At 36.7% G+C, this 19263-nt stretch overlaps 1 protein-coding gene across 3 annotated transcripts in view; it reads left to right on the plus strand.

The window, feature by feature from the left end:
- ANO3 (anoctamin 3) overlaps window positions 1-19263 on the plus strand; it is a 210810-nt gene that overhangs the window by 3872 nt on the left and 187675 nt on the right. The window contains exon 1 of one of the 3 annotated variants that reach the window (XM_087743319.1): window positions 6735-6806. The exons of the other annotated variants lie outside the window; for them this stretch is intronic. The gene's annotated coding sequence lies outside the window, so the exon portion shown is untranslated. Of the gene's footprint in view, window positions 1-6734; window positions 6807-19263 lie in introns of those variants that run through there. 3 annotated transcript variants of the gene reach the window in all.

The raw sequence follows: 19263 nt of genomic DNA on the forward strand, positions 1-19263 counted from the left end.
TTCAGAAACACTTCCCCACATAAATTTCCTAATATGTTCCTAGAGATGGTTTTGTCCAAATAATTCTTGATCAATATTAAAGAAACTTCTTAAAAATATATATTAAAAAAGAAGGCATGAGACATAAGTGAGGTCTTAGTAGCATAACTGGTAGTGATGGGGTCAGAGTATAGCACTCAAACTCTCCTGAAATGAGACATGCATTAAATCACGTAGATTTGCTTCTGTGACTTTTGGTAGAATGGTACAAGGCAAAAGAAATAATTTCTTTCTGCCTTTTTTTGTGGCTCTCTTGATGAGATTTTAGGGGAAGGGATGTGAAAGTTTTTTTCCAGAGAATAGTTGCTATGTTTCAGAAGTTATTTTTACTGATGGTCTATTTATGTATTAGAAATCACTCATATGCTGTATGAGGGTACAAAAGGAACAAAATGAAGTACTAAACTTCTAGCAATTAAAAAGGGTTAAAAAATTAGGGACACATTCCCGCAAAATTCTTTGATCCACGTGGCACAAACAACACAGGCTAACAGGGTGCTCAGAGAGAGGAAAATGGGAGTTATTGGGCAAAGATAATGTAACTGAGTAAATACTTTCAAGTGTTTAATATTTCATGCTCAAGACCATCAATGTAATAGGTGTAATATAGAGAGGTGTAACAACCGTATTTTTACATTTTAGCAAACCTTGAGTGATAGAAAAGCCTTGGGGAGTTAGAAGAGCAGAGGTAGTGGTTTGAGTTTCACCAACATAAAATGAGGTCCCTTTCTAGACATCAGAATGTGTGAGGATTAAGAAGAAAGGATGAGCAAAACTTGTCCTCATTTGCCACCAGAACAAATATGATGAAAAGGGCAATAATTTAGCAAATTTCCCTACAGCTATCTGCCCCTCTTTTCCTTTCCAAGATGGTTATAAGAGAGGCAGCGGCAGACTGAGCTCTGAGTGCTTGCTGTTATCCCTCTCAGCAACCTGTCTAGACATCTTGCTACATCACCCCCTCTGAAAAACTTTTCACAATGCACATATCAGAGCTTTATGGGAGTGTTGCATCGCAGAGGAATAAAATTATGTACTTTGTGATATCAGATGAAACTAGAATGCGAAGCGGCAGAGCACTGCCTTCAAAAAAGAGCATTTCCTTTCTTGAAATGGAAATATTTAAAAGGAATTTTACTAGGGAGAAAATCCAAAATAATCTACAGCTTTTACTTGATTTTTTTTTTATTGCAAAGCCCTCTGTGAATAACCCTTAACTGAATATATTTCCATCATTCTTGAAATATCAAAATGCTTCTGCTTACTGAAAATCTGCTAAACCAGTGTTTCTTATTTATAACCTTTAGAAGGTAATTTAATTGCTGAATGGAATTTTCTCTTTATTTAAATTTTGAGAAGTGCTTCGATCTTGGTTGCATCACAATGCCCAGGGAATGGAATAAATAAATTGTAGCTTTGTGCATTGTACCACACCACCAATTTGCCTTAATTACTCACACTAGGATTATATAATAAAAACAAGAAGGGGGCAGACGCCATAAAGAGGAAATTATGTCTAATGGTTACAATCCAACTGAAGTCCCTGTGCTCAGGTAAGCTCTGTAGGAAGCTGTAGTGCAATGCGGAATCAGGACTTGAAACACCTACACTAAAGTAATTTTTTAAACTGTGTGCTTACTTGAAGTGAACAAACATAACAAAGTAATCTTTGCACAAAGATTAAGTGCTATTTTTCTATTTTTCTCTTCCATTTTATCTTAAAAAAACAAAAGGTCAAGAAATGCATTTTTATGTCATTTTAAGAAGCAATTGAGAGACTCCTGTCAGGAAGATCAATATTCAGAAATAATCCTTCTACTTGTTATGCCATGTCAAGTCAACATTTAGTTGAAAGCCACCAAGAAACATAATTAATTCACCAGTAGAGCAGAAATATAAGTTATTAGTAGTCTCCTAACCTCAGTGCAGCAGAATGTATTTCACTATTTCTGATAGATAACATTATTTTTAATTCGAACTTTACCTTGGAGGCAGACTTCTCTATGTCCAAATCACCATAAGTAAAATGCTGCCAATTCTGAAAATTAAGTGGGTGTCTTGTGTGGTGATTGCAGGTGGAGGAAAAGGGGGGAGAAAGAAAACTTGTTCATATGTGTGTGGAGGCTGGGACTCAAAGTTATGTAGTATGTCTTCAGTCGAGCTGAGAGTTTAGTACTAGCAAGAGTCAGTCTTTTTGCTCTTTAGTCTAAAGGTGTATTATGAGCTACAACTGGAAAATCTTTCTCTTTTTGGCACTACCCTCTTGTTGTAGTTTAACCCCCACTGGCAACTAAGCACTACACAGCCATGCTCACTTCCCCCAGGTGGGATGGAGAATTGGAAGAGTGAAAATGAGAAAACTTGTGAGTTGAGATAAAGACAGTTTAACAGGTAAAGCAAAAGCCATGCAAGCAAAGCAAAACAAGGAATTCATTCACTGCTTCCCATCGGCAGGCAGGTGTTCAGCCATTCTCAGGAAAGCAGGGCCTCATCATGTGTAATGCTTACTTGGGAAGATGAAATGCTATATCCCTGAATGTTCTGTCCCCCCTCGCCCCTTCCTTCCTTCTTCCCCCAGCTTTATAGGCTGAGCATGATGTCATATGGTGTGGGCTATCCCTTGGGTCAGTTGGGGTCAGCTGTCCCGGCTGTGCCCCCTCCCAGCTTCTTGTGCACCCCCAGCCTGCTCGCTGGTGGGGTGGGGCGAGAAGCAGAAAAGGTCTTGACTCTGTGTAAGCACTGCTCAGCAGTAATGAAAACATCTCTGTATTATCAATGCTGTTTCCAGCACAAATCCAAAACACAGCCTCATGCTAGCTACTATGAAGAAAATTAACTCTATCCCAGCCAAAACCAGCACACCTCTGTAATAATTTCATTAATAATACATAAAATAAGCCTGTAGCTAATGAATAATTCAGAGATTGCAGAGAGGCCTAATGTACTGAGGCATTCACCTCTGCCCCCGGGGGTCATGACTTCCATCCTCAGATGGCTACAATAAATGGAAACTAAGCTGGATATAGAAATTTAATTTTTCCCAGAGGCATTGTTTCTTTTCTGTGCTCTTTCTTCCTCTAATGAGCTATTTACTTTCAATTCAAGAGTGGGGTAGGTCAACTAACTCTGAGTGAAGACACTCTAATGATTTATAATCGTGGATTTTATTTCCCAAATTCCCTCAGTAGCAATAGATGAAGTATGTCTACACAAAGAATATGCTGCCCTCACAGATATTACTAAAACTTTCCTTGATTTGAAAGGTGAAGTCAATACTTACAAAACAGATCAGTGCAGACTTGATAACAAAGGTCAAAAAATGGGACCAAGAGTCAAGTCTGAACAGCCTTCCTATAGCATAGTATATCTTACACCTGCAAAGCCTGAATACAGCCATGAAACTCTTGTGTTTTAGTTGTTAGAAGAAGTGAGTCCGTATGCTTGAGTCTTTTCTCCTTGAATAATGAGCATAAATTAACAAGCAGGTCTCCAGTATAATATAGGATGCAAGGTGACTCAGTGTGGATGGGGAGGTCACTGAGTTTTTTAAGGTTTCTTAAAAATTTAACTCTGGGGATATGTCTCTATATGCATTACAACAACATGTTTTTAAACAAGAACTCTGAAGGTTGTGAGTGTTAAGTAGAGTGGACTAATGGCCACGTATTGATAACTGTTGGTAAGTAAAGAAGGATGCTCCATTGGTGATGCAGAATACATTTGTATTCCATATTTGAACGCAGACTTTACTATAAGATCTGATGGCTGTGTCTAGACAGTATGCAATGAGGAAACAAATGATGTAATTTAGTATGTGGTCTATAAGTTATTGCTTACAATAGTTTCTTTCTTTTGTATTAATAAAACAACTAATATTTGGGTTTCTGTTACACTGTCATGAATGTGTAGAAACTTCAGCAGATTTTCTAGACCTTTGTGATATTTATATGAGTATTGTAATATGACCTAAGTTAATCTGATTTAAAAAAAAAGACACCATCACTTCCTGAAAACACAAGTTTAGTAATATTTAGAAGAGACATCATGGGAGAGAGAGAACTATACACAGAGTTATCTGTGCAGGCAGCTGAATGTTATAAATAGAAAGAGTTTTGAGTGGTGCTGGAAGAGACAAGTGTGTTTTTCCAAAAGCACATGGTGAGAAAGAATTTGGCTGCCTATTAGTCTCAATCCTAAAACGTGCTGGTTTGCTGGTAAAATAATAAATTGAGATGGTATCTTTAGGCATTATGTATTTATATATGCAAAAGTATTAGTAATTACTTAGATCTTTATCATATTTGTGCTCCTGTCTTTGGGGGGGGGGGGGGGCATGGTGAAGTCACTTAGATCCAAACACACCAATCTCTTGAGCCAGTGTAATTATGCTAAACCTCTCTGGCTGTATACATTTTGTAAATAGTATTAACCTCAGGTTTCTGTTTTAATGCTTTGATTGAACATTTAAGGTGACTATTTCTAAAATACATATGTTCTTTTCTGTATCAAGATGAAATAGCACTTCAAAACAGCATCCTAAATTATATCATGTATCATAAGTCTTTTAAGTAGGCCATAGCCTTCCTTAGTTTGCTGCTGTACTGCTGTTTTGCTCTGTAATGCAGTGTGCTTTATGAAAATTCACATTGTAGTCAGCTACTAATATTAATTATTTCAGCATGTCGCTAACAAGAAAGGTAGTAAAATATGTTCAGTGAATTTCATTTGAAGGAACAGAATGATGTATGCTGAAGATAAACTGTATCAGTCTTACCCGAGTCCTAAAGTGCAAGCTAATTTCTAGAAAGAATTTTCTTGTACTCCCTTTAGGAAGGAAATTCTCTCTTACTTTTATCAGCAAGGTTTTCTTCTGCTTTTAATACTCTTTTCCTTAATTTTTTAGATTTCTCCTATTCTTTTCCTTGCAGGATAAAGAATAAAAGGTCAATGCATTGTTAGTCATTATGGATACAAAGTTTGCTGGTAGTTATCATACTATGCATGGCACTGGGACTGTGAATAAGAGGTTAAAACTGATTTCTGCTTTCCCTATCTAGACATCGAGAAAGGGCAAAATACAAGAATTTCATGAAGTCACTAAAATGACTTGAGTCAGTCTATAGTGCAAGCTTTTTCTCATTTCATCTTGGTATATCTTTGCCTTTTATATTCCAAATATTTTGATTTTGACACTCCAAAGCTGCTCCCACGTCTCTTTCTATTCACTTTTCAGTTCTGCAAGAAAAGATTATAAAATATTCAAGGAAAACACTCTTGTAGGGGTATTCATTTACTCAATCTTTTCTTCACCCCAACAACATTCTGTGGAACCTGAACAAGGAAGATAATGAACTAAGTGAACCACCAGCAAAATCTCATGTTGCTATGTCATAGGTTTATGCTCTAGATTCCTGCTGTCTGATTCGATTTTGCCAAACGACGAGACATACAAGGCCTGTAAAGTTTCTCTTCCAGGATCCTTGCTAAGGCAAGCTCCATTAGTGCAGCTTTCAAGAGGCAAATATTAACAAATAGAGGATCTTGCCCTGTAGGCCTTGCCAAGCCAAAATGGCTTTTTTTATTCAATGGCATTTTGGCAGACTGAAGAATAGATTACGGCTAGTCTTTCAGAAAGGCAATTTCTGATGTACATCAATCAAGAATATAATTATATTCATCTGTGGGTTTCTTAAAGTGACTGTCTTGAAAAATGCATGGACTCTGGAAGTTGTCTCTCAGAAAACAAAGGACTGCAGAAAGAGAAGCCTAGTTTTGCTATGACACTTGAGTTGGCTGCTCATTGTGGCTCTGTGGCACCTAGTATGAGGTGCCGATTGTCACCGCTCACTTCTATTGACTAAACTTAATGTTATTTTAGAGAAAAAGCAGTAGTAAAAATAGCAAGTGTAATCTTGGTAGTACTGATATATTTTCTTTCTGTCAAAAAAAAGACAAAAGATTGAGTCATTCAGGATTAAGGAACTCTGTGTATATTTATGTGCCCTTTCTATTTTTGTTTATAAAAACCCAAGGAGAACATAAATCTTCAGAATTCAAGGATGATCAAAACTAAGTTGAATGAAGTTTATTCTAAATGTTGACGTCTTATTTTTCTTGAGAGTGACTAGGCCTTGTTCTCTGACTAATTTAACTAAATGATGTAACAAATGAGGGGGGGTTTTATATCTTTTTCCTTCATTCCTGGAAGAACGCCGTTTTGTACATACTTTTCACACAGGATATACTACTTGCCTGTTCACTTGCCTCAGGAAGGAAATAATGAGGGCTGTTCAAAGAAGTACAAATAGGTATCCTGTTTATAGACATTTTATCATCCTCAAAATTCACAAACTTTAATACAATGCATTTTTTCTATGTTCTACCCTTTCTCTTCATAGTATCTGTTACAGTAGACTTATATGTGATAAGTATTACTTTTATTTTTAGAAACCTTGTTTCCTAATGTTATAATTTTGATCTTCATATGCTTGCCTTCTGATCTTTGCTTTGCTGGGAAAAGCAAAGCTCAGAAGATTTGGGAACTCTGGCAGGAACTATTATGCTTTTCTGTCCTTCATAGGACTTATAGGAATTCCCATACAGACTCAGGTCTACCTTGTTTGGTGTCCTATTTCTGGCAGTAATCAGTATCTGCTGTTTCAGAGGAAAGGAGAACAGGAAAGCATCTTGTTGGCCATGTTTCCAGTACCTCCTCAAGGATATCCTACCACTTGATCTGACTAAACAGCACTGAAGTCCTGCAGGAGGTATGGTACTCAGCTTGAGAAAAATCTGTCTTCAGTTTCATAAATGCAGAGTTTAGTCTCTTGAGACAGAAGCTCCCAAACCACTGGTTTTAGCTAGTTCAAAACTGGGGTAAAGTGTGCTTAAATGTGTCTGGGGAAAAAAAAAAAAATCCTTTAGAACTGATCATCTTACGATTTTCACTGAAAATCCTCATAACTAACATTAGGAATTTGACTCGTAATCTTGTATTCGCATTTTGGCACTAATGTTGATTCCTTTTTTTCTACATAGCTCATATTTTTCAGAGTTTCACAAGGTCTGTTACTCTTATTCTTCTTCACGACCAGAACATATTCTCCTTTCCCTTTTGATTTACTCAGTATAGAGCACTTGAAACAGTCTTCCTCTCTGCTCAAATTCCTAACTTTTTTCCTGATCTTTGCACAAAGGTAACTTTTCTCATCTGTCCATCGAGGTTTTTGATTCAGTTTAATCTCACTTGTGACTTTTCACTTCACATTGCATGTCTATTTTTTATTTTTAGCATCTGTTTTCTCACTCGTTCCTTTACATCTCTCACTTTTGGAGTGACGACTTTTTCCAAGTATATCACACACTTTAAACACCCATCTTCAGTTCTTTTCTTAAAACCAATTGTTTAACTTTCAGGTACTTTCAGTACCTTAATGGTTTGTGACTTTCTCTGCTGGTGCCAATATCATGATCCTACTGACGTTAATTATTTTCATTTCTTTCATGCTTTCCTTTCCTATCTTAATTTTCTTTCAAAAAAAAACCAAACCACCAAAAAAACGTTATTCTCTCCTTTTTTTAAAAGTCTACAAAATTGTATTTTTAATATATACTTTCTGTGAAGAAGAGAACTAAAATAAGGAGGGGAGTTTGAAGTTGAGAGTTTGAAGTTGATATTTCTAGGCATTTTTTGCAAGTGCAGTTGACAAAACTGCACAAGATCCGATAAGATGTACGCCATCTATGTAAATGTGAATGTCTCCAGTAATAAGGAATTTTCTCTGCTATTATTTAGGCAATTTTTTGAAAAGTGAGATGTGAAGAGATTGAGGAGCCTCAATTAAAAAAAAAAAAAAGAATCAAACACTAAAGCTGCTTCTCATTTTGCACAGCTATGGGTCCACTTAGCATTTCTGGAAAAGTAGGTCCTGACTGATGTGCCCAAGACCATGAAGGAGCTGGTGAGCCATAAACTCTATAGAGCTGCCTGTGGGTTTTTAAAAGTAATAAATAAATAGTGAATGTATTTTTTCAAATTTTCCCAATTATATTATTAATTTAGCATGCTTCATAAAGCTTACTGGATGCACTTCAGCAACAATAAAATATAACACTTTCTACTTCTAGACAGGAAAGATATTTTTAAGGTATCGGTAATCTTTTTTCATAAAATGGCAAAAATGTACATGGAATCAGGATATGCTCTGTTAAATCCAAAGAGAAGGCCAGTATTGGAGCTTGAGTGCCATTTTGATTTCCAAGCGATAAGCATATTATCCTTTATCTTTTCAATTTTAAAAGTAAGCACAGTAAGGGCAAGGTTTTCTGCTGTTGTAAAGCTGAGAACAGCCATTCGTTCACAGAATTACACCTGTTTGCTTCAGCTGGGAGATTTACCTCAAACTTGTAATGCAGACATACATCATTTTTAATCCTGTAGTATATCGCCACAGGGAGGTTCAACCGTGAGCATAAAAATTGTCGTCTGAATCATACTGAAACTCTTGTGAGAAGTCATTTGGAGGAAGTGAGGACATGTACAAAGACAATTCCATTGTTTCTCCATCAGAGAAAGCTTTTGGTGCAATAAATTGGTCACTTACTCATACTGCTATATTTTAAGAATTAATCTCTCTGTTAAAAAAAATCATAAAGCAACTTTAGCTATTGTGAAGAACAGTTTAAGTGAGTTTCGAAGAAAGATTTTTACGTTATGGGTTTTTTTTTTTTTTTAATAGAAATGCAAACTGATTTGTTTGGAGTAATGCTTGCAGATAGCTCTGCAGAAATTAATTTGTAACTAACGGCTTGGAGTGAAAAAACGTTTTAGCTGTTTCTCCTGAAAAGATGAGAGAGAGAACCAAGGAATTTCTTGGATGTGCCAAGCTCGTGGCAATGTGCTTTTTGAAGCGTTTTATGTGGTGATTTGAGATCTTGTTAAAACCTGGAACAACTCACAGTGCATATATACATATGTTGACTTCTTCGAGAACAGATTGGGAAGGCGACCACTTGGCGCTGTCAGCACTCTTTTGTTCGCTGCCGCGCGTGCCATGTGCAAGTGAAACAAAGGTGTGGGTGCAATCCAGGCTTGGATTTGTAACAGCAAGTGAGACATAATCATACGCCCGAATGTTCCCTCTCGCCTTTTTGAGAAGATATTTAAAAATAAGGGATATAAAAACCAGATGAATGTTACAAATATGAAGCTACCACACGTTCCAAGTTGGCTTGTTAGCTTTGTTCAAACTGTCCTCCAAAAATAGTTCTGATGATAATGCCACAAGTTTAATGATGCCACGGGGCTATTTCTCTCTGCCGCTGTGCAGGGCAGCAGGGCAAAAGTTTTCTTCTTATTCATCTTTTTTTCTAAAGTAGGAGAAAAAGCCCTAAATATGCTGTTCGAACACAGGAAAGAACACACCATCTTGTTAGCTAATTAGCAAAGGTTATGCAGGCTTGTTCTGCTACACCAGCTTTTATTAGTAAAGCACTGGGATTTTTCACAAGAAGTTCGAGCAGCTACTTGCCGTCAGACTACCCAAGTAGAGCCTTGACCAGAAGTTTCCTTTCATTATGGTTATGATTAATATTAGGAAATGTGATCCCAGTAATGTTTAAAAACTTGAAATAACTGTCATGAAGCTGATACGAGGCTGCAAAGTTTTTAAGTATTTTCCATCCAACAGTATATTTTTTCATACAAAGCAACTATCAACAAGCCAACTCCTTTCTTCTATTCTCTAACAAATCTCCCAGTGTCCAAATCAGCTCCAAATGTGCTTGCATTCCTCACACTGAAGGTGATGATCAGATGTGAACAAAAGCTACTGCGTGGAGCTCTCTTAAGAAATCCAAACAGGTTTTGGAAGAACTGTTTACAACACAGGGGTTTGAGTGTTTAGAGTCAAGCTGATAATTTTTTTCCCAAAAGTGGAATCCTACTATTGTCTCATATTTTCCTCTTGCCATTACAGTATGAATTACATTTTGACACATTTCATAACTTCAAAAAAATTCTCCAAAGGACCAAAACTCCGAGCAGGAGTATAACTAACTCCTATTGATATTTGCACGTCATGGGAGAAGATTTGGCTCCTGAAATTGCTGTTCTGTAAGTAGTCATCTTGGGCAGCACATTGCTAACACCAGAGTAGTACCCAGTGTTGTCTAAAGCTCTTGCATTTCTCTTTGGCACTGTGTTGTGTATCTAAATTTTCCTATGAAAGGGATACTGAGCAGCCTGACTGCACGAAGTTCTTTGTTTCCCCCCTCTGCACTGGCACACACCAACACTGGCTCGGAGGCTGCTTGTTTAAGAAACCCAGGGCCTCAGTCTGCATTCCTCAGTGTCAGCCTCGGGTAGCTGCAGCACAAGATGGGGATAAAACTTAAGTTGAAACTGTAGTCCTGTTGACTCGAACGTCAGTTAATGCTCAAAACATTCTTCAGTTGATAGTAGTTGCACAGCATTGGTATGCTACAAATACACCACACCTTGAATTTAAAGTTCCTTTGTTGATTATTCGTTCCTGAAACTTTAATTCCAATAAAAAATGACAGTCAAATCTTACGCGGAGTCACACAACAAGGAATTATCGGAACTTAGTCTTTAAATATGGGTAGTTGCACAAGATGTCAAAAAGATTAAATTATCAAGAAATTCGGAAGGTGAATTTTAACTTGGCCGTGTTCTTGCAGCATATGCTTAGGCTAAAGTCTGATATCAGTGTTTTGAGGTGTGTAGCTAAAATTAAACATCACAAGGTGTAGCAAGAAGAACTGCAAGCTTAGTCATCTCAAGAAGTTTGTCCACTTCTTTCATGAAAGTTTTGTTGTATGGAAACAGTGAAAATTACATCCTTTAATGACATAATATGGACATTTCCTGATTAAAGCTTTTTTTTTCTTTTTTTTTCCCAAAAGTATAAAAAAACCCCTTCTGTTAGAAAACCAGTAGTTAATGGGTTTTCAGGGAAGAGAACAGCTTAACAATCACAGTTAACAAGGACTTTCACCAGCAGTGTGTTAATGGAATTTTTGTGGTTCTTGACACTTTTTCCATTATATAAATGCCTTTGCAATTCTAGCCTAGAAAAAGGAAGAGGATTTGCAAAATACCTTTTAAGACAATGGCATTTTTTAATTACTTTACCAGCCTTTTGCAGATTGAACATACAACTGTAGCTTTTACTTAAACCTTGATATAAATCATTTCTGTGATGTACGTGTTGCATTTCAGAACTTATCTTAAATGTTATCAGATTCAATGACACTTTTATAGCGAGTAATGTGGGCTTTGGATTTTTTGTCTTTGCATCTGCGTTAATGAGGAGTGTTTCCTAGTATCACAGTATCAGAATCCTGAATGTGCAGGAACTATGTGGTAATGCTGCAGTATATCTTAGCAAATCTTTGGAAAAAAACCTTAGAAATTCAATAGTATAGCAAAACAAAGGTCTTTCTGCTCCACAGAATTCACTCATATGGCATTTACCACAGAAATTGGACACTGCATACAAAGAACAGAATTAGTGACTAAGATGTGACATGATATTTCTTCACTTTACTGCTTCTGGACTGTTTAATACATTTATTTAGCTTGGGCACAAGTTAGTATTTGTAAGGAAAATCATCAGACTTGACTGTTGATGTAAGAGTATCAACCAATTGAACCTTAAAAGGTATTTTTAAAATCATATTCATTTGGGAAAGCTATTTTTCATAGTACCTGGTTTGACACGTAGCATAGTTATTTACACGATGTATGTTAAAAACTACTACATTAGAAGGTTATGCCCTTCTTTGCTTTTGAAGAACACTGGAGAACCAGCTGTAATATGTAAAAGCTGACAACTTGGTCTGGAGTTGGCTTAGCTAAAAAATAGGTGAAATTGGAGGATTTATTACTTCTGCAACCATATTCTGAAATGACTAGGGCTCTGTGTGAGCACAGCTTTCCTTTTACATAGTGCACTGAATCAAGGCTGCTGTGATAGTACTGTTATTTTTATATTCTCACATTACTTAGAAACCATTGGTAGATGTGACTGTAGCTTTTTTAATGATGATTAAATTTGATACAGCATTCAAATAAGAGAGCTTCCACAGAAACTGGGAGGCTTTGTGCCAACTTAGGCTAGGAAACAACTGGACCTTAAGTTTGGAGTTCCTTGTTTACTCTTCAACCTTTCCCGTTTGGCCTCTTTCGTGCTGTTTCTGGGTTCCTGGTAAGCTCTACATTTGTTACTATTTTCACATATATAACAGGAAGAACATGATTGTGGAGGCATTGCATTCAGTTTGCAATCCTTTGTCAGCATTTGAAATGCTGAAATTCCCTTTATTTTATGTTGATGTCTTCAAGGTTTGCCTCTTTACCTGTAGGCACTGAGGTATCACAAGTTGGTTTCCTGCTGCGTGTCCTTTGGCATGATTTTACTTCCTAAAATCAGACAGGCAGAGTAATTGGTAGTGTTTGGGATGGTGTACAAAACCAGTATTGTTTGCACAATTCCTACTAATCAAATTATCAGAAGTGACTGGTATTGAGACTAGGGTTTCCAGTATTATCTTAACATGGAAATAGTGATCTTACAGTTGCACTATAGATGAAGTTACAAAGGTGGTCTCTGTATTGTTAAAAACAAGACTCAGATTAACTCTCTTCCCTCTCTCTTCCCTCTCTCTTCCCTCTCTCTTCCCTCTCTCTTCCCTCTCTCTTCCCTCTCTCTTCCCTCTCTCTTCCCTCTCTCTTCCCTCTCTCTTCCCTCTCTCTTCCCTCTCTCTTCTCTTTTTTTCTTACCAAACTCTGGCAAATTTACTCGAGCAGAATGCAGAATTTTCCCCTGGCTGAATTTGGTAGCTCAGAGTGGACAAAAGCCAGAGTGGTGAGAAAGCTACTGTCTATTGATGGCAAGGAAGCACATCTTCAACACTGAAAACATGAATCCACAGTCTCCATAAAGAAATGATCCTGGGATGTGTATGTCACTGATAGGCTCTGGAATCGATCATTAGAAATAAATCAGCACTGTGTCACTTAGCTAATGAAATATATTGCCATAAATTTCTCTTTTGTTTTTTAGATGCTGGAAGTCCTCTTTGATTTAGTTTACCAGAAATGACTGTGCTAATATGGTGGTTCTGAGACATTCAGTCTCTGTTCTTATCATGCAATGCTTCTGCAGAACATAAAAATGATCAATGTAGGTACAGCTTCATGGCTAATTTCTTTTCATCTTGCATATTCCTCTATCAATAAACTTTCTGACTCCCTTTCTACTTAATTAACGTGATGGAAGATGCGTACCTTGAAATATGAAAATACAGATCAATAAGTACTGGGTAAAATGTGCTTTGCTTGTTTTCATTTCTGTGTTTGCAGTATCATTGATTCATTTCTTTATATGAAAAGAGTGTTGTTACAAGAAACAAAAGCTCGGCCCTTGCTTCCTTGAAATCTTGGAACAGTGAGTTTCATACTCAGCTTATCTGTAATACAAACATTTTCCAGCAGGCCAAGTTTGGACTAGCTAGTTATGCAATGTCCAAGCCAAGCAGAGTCTAAGAGGGAGAAATGAAACTGGTATCCTTGCTCAGAGAGAGAGAGACTACAGATTTTTGTATTAAGTGGTGCATTAGTGATCCCAGCTGTCCAGTGGCTTCTTTGGAGTCCTGTGGTTTCCTTACCTTTATTGAAGGATAAAGGGCTACTTCTAGCTTAGGGGTTTTTTTCTTTTTATTTTTCTTCTCCGCTGCCTTAAACTTAGCCTAGAGGAAACCTGGGGAAGCTGCCTCCACCAAATGGATGCAGTAACTTAAAGCTCTTTTTTAAATATTTTCTCCTATTAATATTATTCTCATCCTTAGTGTTGATATTCCAACTCTTCTGTCGTGATTCTCACTCTCCTTAAAGAGAATTTGAAATAGATAACTGATGTGACATGCCCTTTTTAACATGAAGAATGAAAAGAAATACTCATTCTTCCAAGGGTAAATTTATTTTCTAGCAAAAATTACTGTTGGATCAATTTTAAATCCGGAGTTGCATATAATCTTTGTATATCATTGTCAATAAGAGACAAGTTCTCTAAAGGTATACAAATATGATTTGTTTACTCGTTTGTTTTGGACTTATTTAATCTGCGTGACCCACAACAATCATCCATTAGGCTGATATTAATTTTCAGCCTAAATTATAATGGCTTGAAATGTATAACTGATTCAAAATGTAACTGTTCTGCTGTTTTGGGAGGTAAGGCAATAAGGTAGACCCACCTCTTCTAATGTGCCTTTTCTCCATCCCACATTGCTTTTTTGTGTTCTGCCTCCACAATCATCAATGTTGTCCTGAAGCCAGAGAAAAATAATGAGAAGGCTTCTTCACAGATTTCAGGAGCAGAGTTTTTATAGGGTGATGCCACAAATGTGCTTGGTCATGACTTGATAGTTAGGCATCTCCTGGAACAGTGCTGAAGGACCAACCTAGGAGTACACCAGCAGTGTGGTACTGAAATTCATGCTTAGTAATCACTGGCCCACGTTAATTTCTGAATCATGCAAGGGATTTGCTTGGGAGTACTGTGTCGGCCATTCAGCATGCCAGAGGCTGTTCTAATAACTTACTATGTTCCACGTTGTTAACAACATCATAGCAAAGACCATCACAGGCTTCTGCCCACAATTGTTTAATTTGATGGTAGACACATGGCCTCAGAACCTCGGCATGTTCAAGCTACGCAGAAAGTATGCTCATTCAGCCAAAATGCCATTGACAAGTATTCTTTCTTGTTGAGTTCCTAGTCTAGAAAGGATAGAGAAATCAATTACAGCAACTGGGTTTTGCACTCTGAAAGGTTGCTAATGAAATTTTGCATGTTTTCTCTCATGGGTTAAACACCCATTTTTTACCACCTAATGCTTTGGAGGGGGAGGGAGGAGGTATTTTTTTTAAGGTAATAGCTACTTTTCATAAGATACACATACTTATGGTTTATCTACAGCATTGACGACAAAACAACAAGACCTTGGAGAAACAGATCTTGAAACTGTACTTTTCATGCCAGATCTGTTCCCCCAGAAATGGCCAGATAGGATTGCTTCCTGGAGGATTAACTGCTTCTTCCTCTTCCCCGTCCTCTTAAGCCAAGTGCTTAAAAAGTCCAGGAAGTTTGACTGCTAAACCCCAATTTTTACTGAGTAATGTTATGTTTGTCTTATACTAAAGTCTTGCTTAGGCATGGTTCCATAGCATCTGGGTAAGGTTAGCCTTTTCATTTCCAGGATTTTGAATCTAATGTTTGTGTTAATACATTCCTGCTTCACAATGGGTCAGATACCAGAGGGATTGAGTTAGAACTTTTGTTCAAATAATCTTTTTCAGATTAAAGTGGATTTGCTTGTTTTCTCACTACTGTCCCAGTCTTTGTTTAAAGGGATCTGAGAGTTCCCACTCCATAAACTGATAGACTTGCTTGTTTAAGTTGAAGGTAGAATCTGTTGAAGGGTAAAAATGTAAACACACTAGTTCAATGGGAATTGAATATTTAAATGTTTTGTTTATTCCACTTGTGCTCATTTTAGGGACCTGAATAACTTGAGTTAATCTCACTCTTGTGGTTAAAGCTGTAGCTGCACTATTAATTGTTTCAGGTAAAGCACAGGATGGCTCTATACTGTTTATTTGTTCTGTTAGCTGCTTATCTGCACGTTCTTCCTCTGCACTACAGCTGAAAATTAATCATCATATTTGTGATCTGAATGTGGACATGAGCAGTTACCACTGCTCTGCACTACACTGTTTTCTCAATGTTTCTCATGTTGATTTTTTTCTTAACGCCAAAAAATTTCAAAAAAAACATCCCTGATTTCTGCCTCTGTCTCTTGATTTGAGCAGGAAATAGGAATAACTTCTTTTTAAAAACTTGAAGATTAATGTTTTGGAGAAAGATTTATTTTTATCATTTAAATGCTCTGCAGAAGGATTTTTCTTGTTTCTTTTGTTTGGTTTGTGCGGAGCAACTTTTGTTTGATTTTGAAGCTATGTAATTATTTGATAGTATGAATATTAGCCGAAGCAGTCTCAGGTATCTGGTGCGTAGAAATTATTTGTTTTTACAGTCTTAAACTTGGCTTATTTCCTTCTTTAAAAGTCAGCTTTTGGCTTGATTTAAAATGATCGCACACTACTTTCATGCAAGTTCGAGTCTTCTGGTAAAATTACTTATAAAGATGAAAGCATTCTATGAAGTAGCTTATGTCTACTTGAAGTAGACTGGGTCCCCAGTTGGTAATTCCCCAAATCCCTCCCCCTCAAAAAAAATGTCTAAATAGATTTCATAAGCCTTAACCTTTTCTGAATCAGTCCTTTTTAAAGATATTAATACATTTCAATGGCCATAATTAATCAACAAATTAAAATGGCTATCCTAAGTTAATATGTTCATTATACTGGGATAGTTTTTTCGTTAGTTCTGCCCATCTTCACTCATCTTTGGTGTTGGTATATTTTGATCAGACAACACAAGGAAGATTGGACAAAATTTATGCACTTATGTTCTCAAACAGACTAGATATATAAACGCATAGTTCATAGCTTCATAGCAGTATTCAATATATTTCGTTTGATTGAGTTGATATAAATTAATCCTGACAAAATAATAAGTTGTAGCGTACTCTGGCCTTAAAAAAGAAAATCAGACAAGTAAATGCTATAAGAACATTTTCTTGTCATTTGGATATAGGAAAAAATGTCTGAAATAGTGTTAAAGAATTCAGTAGAGATGGGAATTGTTATTATGGAAATTTTAACTGCTTGGATATAGAATAGGGAATAAATACTGCTAATTATATGAAGATTGATTAATTGTAAACATTATATCGAATAGATTTTCTTTTTTCCATGACTGACTGACACATCAAAACGAGCACTAGGGTAAGTAAAAAACACAATCTAGAAGAATAGGCAATAAAAACTAACCTGTGGAGGAGGGAGCTTATTTCTATTGCAATAATATGAAACACACATGATATCAAGATATAGGAACAAGAATTTTTTGATTCATCACTTTGAGAATAGGTATCAAAATGTGTATATATTTGAGGAAGACTTCCAAAGAGAATCAAATTCAAAATACTGCAAAATGCAAACAAATTATTTGTTAGAAATATTATACAACATTTTAGAATAAATCTTGATAAACAGAAAACTGAGGGCTTAGAGGTAGATGAAGAATTAAATGCAAAGCATGGTTTCAGAAAAGTAGATTGTATCAGACAGAACTCTTAACTTCTACTGTTTCAAACAAATTTCTTGGTTTTAATTAAAACACAGTGTGAACCAACCTCGGAAATTAGTACTTAAATAAGACAGGCAATCCCATTTAGTAGAAGATTTGTAGACATTAAGATATGGTTAAAAAGAATGAATGTTGCCAAAATGGTATGCACTGTTGCAGGTATACGTTATGGCATACTTTCCGTTGAACTTAAGCAACCTGTAGAAAAGTAATGAAGAAGCCTCACATTTAGGCTTGCCAATGTTTGGAAAACAAGAAAAAAGGGACTGTTTACATTTTCTTTGCTTTTTTAAAGTGCTCCAAAAAAATCCAAAGTCCTTCTTAATGTGAAAAGTGTTTAATGAATTTTTTCTCTAAGAAGCAAAGTTACACATTTTCTATAAATTTTTAAATAATAAAAGAGGGAGATAGGAAGCCTGTTAGTAAATGGAAAGGCTTTTATTGAAACCATGTAGTACGGCTACTTCGCAGAGCAAAAACCCTCAGTTCTTCTCTCTTACATATTTGTATTCCCAACTGAAATGAATGAGTACAAATACAACCACTTTGACAGCACTTCATTTTATTATTTTTTATCATACATTAGTCCTGTTCCCAGGCTAACATGTTTATTTGAAGCATGTATGTCTGTTCTTGACTGTGCTATTGCCTCTAGATATATATGACTATATGCTGTGAGTGGCTAGTGACAGTCCCTGTATTAAGGAAAACACAGTCGATAATGTGTTTTGTCTAGCTTACTATCAGTGGATCTTGATCATTGGTCCCTGGACGCCCTTATCATGGCCCATAAAAACATTACTGGCAAAGACAAATAAATTGGTGCCAAGAATTAAGATGCTGGAGGGACATTGGTCCAAGAAGTGTGGGTTCAAATATGAATATACTTGATCATATATATTTGATCGTATAATTAACGTAAATTTTTCATCGACTTCGATTTGGTCTGCAGTTCTTTAAGTCACAGAGACATTTTTCTCACAGAGAATTTTTCTGGCTCCCTGTTGACGCCAGAGAGCAATAATTTGCACTGCAGGATCTCCATCAGCCTTGACTGTGGTGTATTAATCAATTTAATTTATAGTATTAGATATTAAGTATTGGCTAAAATCTGATTTTAGTCAAGTTGTAACAGTTTTGTGTCTAATGGTGCTAAATGGTGGCTTCCAGCATTTTCATATGCGCAAATGAGAACTGAAGAGGAGAGCAGTCTTTCCTTTTGTGGTGATAAACCCATACTAGTTTTGAAAACTTGAATATTCTTCTTATGGCAACTTGGAATAAAATGTGCAAGCCATTTGTCTGGAGGAGAGAAAAAAAACACAACAACAACAACAACAAAAGACAAAAACTCTAGCTCTTTCTCAGAGGATATATTTTTGTTATCTTTTGTTTTGAAGGTGAAACAGAACAAAACTACAATGATGATAGTTTTTGGCAGAAAAGGTTGCCCTACCGCATCCAAAGAAGGGCAATGAAGCTGGTGAAGGGTCTGGAGCACAAGTCTTATGAAGAGCAGCTGAGGGAACTGGGGTTGTTTAGTCTGGAGCAAGGAGGCTCAGGAGAGAACTCACTGCTCTCTACAACTACCTGAAAGGAGGTTGTAGCCAGGTGGGGATCCGTCTCTCTTCCCAAGTAGCAAGGGATAGGATGAGAGGAAACGGCCTCAAGTTGCACCAGGGGAGGTTTAGGTTGGATATTAGGAAAAACTTCACCGAAAGGGTTGTCATGCATATTGGAACAGGCTGCCCAGGGAGGTGCTTAAGTCTCCATCGCTGGAGGTGTTTAAAAGATGGGTAGACGTGGTGCTTATGGACGTGGTTTACTGGTGGGCTTGGAAGCGTTAGGTTAACTGTTGGATTCGATCTTAAGGGTCTTTCCAACCTAAATGATTCTATGATTTATTAACATGTTCCATGTTGAT

Source organism: Nipponia nippon, unplaced genomic scaffold (genome assembly GCF_047370975.1).
Source record: "Nipponia nippon isolate SJK-2023a ecotype South Korea unplaced genomic scaffold, ASM4737097v1 scaffold_10, whole genome shotgun sequence".
Taxonomy (NCBI): domain Eukaryota; kingdom Metazoa; phylum Chordata; class Aves; order Pelecaniformes; family Threskiornithidae; genus Nipponia; species Nipponia nippon.